The following is a 4,871-nucleotide window of genomic DNA, read 5'->3' on the forward strand; positions in this document are numbered from 1 at the left end:
GGAGACTGTAAATTCGATGCGTGCATCTGGGACTGAAGAGGAATACCTGGAGCGAGAGCAGCTCCTTCAGGACCTCTATGGCGACTTGTATCAGTGGCAGGAGCAGGAGGTCCTCCTCCATCCGTGTCTCCAAACCCTCAAATTTCCCTGTTGCAAAATCAATTGGTGACAAGAAAAGTCCCGTGGCCTTTTCCGGAAAATTCTAACGGAAAAGTTGTGTACATTCTTGTTGCAAAATCACTCTATTGTCGAGAAATCCAACGCTCAAAGTTACAGTCGTCCAAAAATTCGATCGAAGTTTTCTCGAAGTTCGATGGAAGCCACTGACACTTCTCCGAACCACCATGGACACGAGGCCGATATGCCCAACCACCACCATGGCCTCGGGGCAGGGGTAATTCCATTTCGTAGGCAGAAAAAGTTCTATTGTTCTCCCTTTGTAGGCAAAAGCATAATCGAATTCGCGGTTCTTTTGGGTCTCCTCGAAGAACCCAGCCACAGCCGATCGATTGGCGCGGAGTGGGACAAGAGGACAACGCGAGGCATGTGCCAATGGTGGTACAGTCTACAGCCTCTGTATCGGGTGCTGAGACGCCTCTGCCTGCCTACACGCATTCAGCGACAAGTGTGGCTGAGGACGTCGACAGGGAGAAGATACTGGAGTCCGTGTGCTGAACGCACCGGCTATTCCTTATTTTCTATATTTTACCTCTTTTGTTCAACGGATCAACGACGGCCGAACGTCGGGCGTTCATGCGAGAGTATCAGCGGTATACCTCGCAGATTGAGGCATTGCAGTCGACAGGTCAGCGGCCGTTCCTGATGCTTGGGGGTGCATACATGGACCTATTCTCCAAGCGGCGCATTGCAATGTTCGACCTGGGGAAGTCGCATGGCGATGTGACTGAAGCCGAGTGGGTTACCTGGTTCATGGAAGCCCGCGACGAAGAGCCGGTAGAGTTGGACGCGTTCAAGAGGCGTCTGCAATTAGCCGTGCAGTTCAACATGAAGATCCTCGACGCAGACAGTCGAGTGAGTCAAATCCTGGACAACTTGATGCGCTCTCTCGACGAGATGGCCAAGAGTGGATGCTGCATCAAGAAGGAAAACTCGTTGTGGGGATTATCACGAAGGCGATCAAACCTGCGCCACTGCAAGTGGCGCTTTACGAAAGAGTTGCAATTGTAGCGAAATTAGGTCCTCAAGTCTAACGTGTTTCGTTTCATCAAGTGGCCGCGGCAGTTCGCTTCTGGGTACCAGGTGTATGGCGGTGTGGATGAAGAGAAACCGCCACATCTGTGGAAACGCGGCCGAGGAGCGAGCAGCGCCAGAGCCCTCGAGACTACGGTCGTAGCCACGGCAGCAACGGCAAGATATCAATTGCTGCGCCAACTATGCATGGAGCCCTTAGGACCGACAAAAAAGTTGGGTTCGAGCGGCTTAAGGTCAAGTTTTTGAAGTGTCTATCTACTGAGCACCGTGTCCGCGAACACCCCGGCATCACCGACGGCGAGGTGAAGAATCGATGGACGAGCTTTACTCCAGTCGTCGAGGTGTGAATGCCATGGAAAACAGTTCAAGGCGCTAACCTTGGAGACGTACATTGAACCCTTGGCTCTCCGTGGGTTGAAAGCCTGGGTAAACCCTGGGTAAACGTAAAATCGCCGCAGATCAATCTCCTGATCGGTCGACCTGTTATGGATCGCCTCGGGTTTTCGGTTGATGGCATGCTCGTGGATGCGCTCAAGCAGCACCAAACCTCTGGAGTCGGCGATTTGGGCGACAGTGAAGTCACACCAAGAGACGTCCAACGCCTGCGGGAGTCGTATGGTGACGACGCTATAGAGTTGGACAGCGTCGAAGAGGTTGCATTCTCTACCCGTCGATGGAGAAGACGGCAAACCCAGACGTGCAGATACGGCGCATCCTCGACAAGAAGGTAGCAAAGGCCGTGAAGCGAGGCCTTACGGATGTGCAAGCAGTGGATCTCAGGCGCAACCTGACCCAGTACATCCATGTGTTCGCCTGGAGGTTCGTCGGGACTTGCCGGTGGATGTGGATCCGTTGATGGGACGTCTGAAGGAAGGCGCGGTCCCTGTGAAGACGTCACTGCGGCGGTACCTGCCTGCCCACATGAATTACCTGGGCGAGCTCGTTTCGGGGGCCATGTCTACCCGAACCATCGCGCAACCTGGGCGGCTGCGCCGACAATTGTCGCCAAGGAGGAGCCCGGTAAATACCGTATGACGATCGATTCAAGACCGATCAACGCGTGGACAGTCCCGATGCCAACCTTGGACGCAGCCATGGCATCGCTGGGCGATATGAAGGTTGTTTTTACGCTGCATTGGCTGAAGATATCTTGGTAGCTTCCGGTGCATCCCGCTTGCCAGATATAGTACTCGTTCATGACGCCTTTTGGCGTGTATACCCCCAACTGGAATATTTTGGGACAAACTGACGCCGTGACGTACAGTCAGTCTGTCGTCAACAAGTTGTTTGGCGATCTTTTGTACGACGGTGTTTTTGAGTGGCTCTTTAGTGGTGCAGCGCTCGTCGGCCGACGGTGGAGAAGGAAGTGTTTGCGATCGTGGAGTCGTGCAAACGGCTCGAGTACCTCCTGCTGCGGCAGGAGGGATTCCAACTGTTCACGGATCATCGGAATCTGCTGTACATCTTCAACCCGTTGGGCTACAACTCCAACATGGCGCGGTACCAACCCACAAGTTGTAGCGGTGGGCCATGGCCATGACGACGTTCCCGTACACCCTCGAGCACGTAGCCAAGGATGCCAACGTCTGGGCAGATTTGCTGAACCGCTAGGGAGTGGCCCGCGCAAGTAGCGCGAGTGCGACAACTGGTGGTTGTTTCGCCTCTACAAGCGAAGTATTTTGAACGGCCGACAGCATCGAAGTTCTTGGCGCTACAGCGTGAAGCGATGGAAGAATCGGGGGAAGAACACCCGACAGTGACCTGGAGTGAAGAAAGCAGTTTGTACATGACGACCGCTAGCACGATCTGAATCCCAGACAAGGCAGTAGACTTGCAGCAGAGGATCTACATCATTGCGCATCAAGCTGCCGCTTGGACACCGCGGCGTGGACGTTACGCAGAAGGGCGTACTCGATCGGTTCGAGTGTGCGACAGCCAAGGAAGACATCAAGGCCGTCATCGGTGGTTGTTTGCATTGCCTCTATGTGACGCAGTTGTGATTCCGCGTCCATGGGGCGCGGAGTTGCATGCGGATCGCCCTAATGAGCTGATACACTTCAACTGGCTACAGCTGCCTCAAGCCTCGAACGGCTGGAAGTACGTGCTTGTCGTGAAGGATGCCATGAGCGGGCTGTGTCGCTTGTTTCCCTCGGCTATAGAGAACGCCGATAGTACAGCCAACGCGTTGATGGACTGGTTTGCCACACACGGCACAGTCCACGCATGGGTGTCAGATGGCGGCAGCCATTTCAAGAACGAAGTGGTGGACAAGTTCAAGGAGATGTTTGGAGCCCACCACCACATCATCACGCCGTACACGCCATGGGCGAACGGGACGGTGGAAGTGGTGTATAGCCTCGTGAAGCGCGGGTTGAATACCCTCCTCAGCGAGATGAAGTTGTGGCACCGTGAATTGCCGCATTTGCAAAGTGCCCTGAACCACCAGCCGGCGGATCAGCTGGGTGGTGTGTCCCTGGTGACGGCATTTTAAGGTTTGCCGTCAACACTGCCGATTAGTGGGTTCGTACACCCAAGGGCGAAGGACGTGAAGTCCGTGGACTGTCTTCCCGGCACAAGGAAGAAGCACATGACCGAGTTGCGACAAGCTCTAGACGACAGCATCAGAATGCTGCTATGCAAAGCGAGAAGTTGCGCAGACAAGCCAGGTACCAGAATGGTAGAAAGAAGAATGTGCGCATGGAAAAGTTTGCAGTTGGCGATTTCGTACTAGTTGGCCGGGTGCTAAGGTACCCGAACAAGTTGGCCCTGATCGGAAAGAGCCTTACCGCGTGTCATGAGAGGACTCCGACTATGCCATGGCAGTTCAGCAAGTGGTGGAGCCGTACGAAACAGCGTTGCACCACGCTAACAGGCTCAAGTTCTTTCGCGACGCGGACCTAGATGTGACAAGTGACCTGGTGGATTACGCCACATTCGATGAAGAAGGCTTCTACGTTGAGGCCCTCTTGGCGGCGTGTTGCAACGAAGGCAGATATGAAGCTCTGGCAGGTCAGGTGGAAGGGGCTAGAAGAAGAAGAAGCGTCTTGGGAACCTGTATCCCAATTTTACGAGGACATTGCGGTTGGGATGCGGCGTTGGAATGTGAAGAACGCCGGCAAAGAAGAAATCAAAGCGCTTCGGGCGGCCTTAGAAGAAAAACGCTCGGACACTCTCTCTAGGATGGTGAAGTGTTCTGGGTGCCCAGAGCCGACTTAACCTCACGAAAGGTCGGTTGGCCGGGTCCCAAACCAAGATGTCAAATTTCGGAGGAACGCAAATCCGAACAAGATCTGAATGGTGGAATAGGAGACGGTTAGGAGACTTCTGATTGACTAAGGCCCTTAGTAGTAGGGCTAGTTGTAGATGTCCAGTAAGTGCGGTTAGCAGGGTGGCTCATCTCGAAGGTAGGGCCACTGGTAAACTGACTGTTGTTCAGTTTGCATTGTGAATCGGACCAAGGGAGTGGTTCCTTAGCTTTGACGGGATGTCGAAGGTGCGGGGTGCGGAAAAAGGCGAATGAAATCGACTGGATGTCCTTAGCCGGGAACGGCAGCGCGTCGGACTGCTTCATTGTCGACAACATAATCGACACGACCGGGATGCTTTTCAGGGTGTGCAGCACCTATCCGGCCACTGTGCTTGAAACGTTTACGCGTTTG

The sequence above is a fragment of the Aphanomyces invadans genome (genome assembly GCF_000520115.1).
Source record: "Aphanomyces invadans strain NJM9701 unplaced genomic scaffold supercont1.5, whole genome shotgun sequence".
Taxonomy (NCBI): Eukaryota; Oomycota; class Saprolegniomycetes; order Saprolegniales; family Verrucalvaceae; genus Aphanomyces; species Aphanomyces invadans.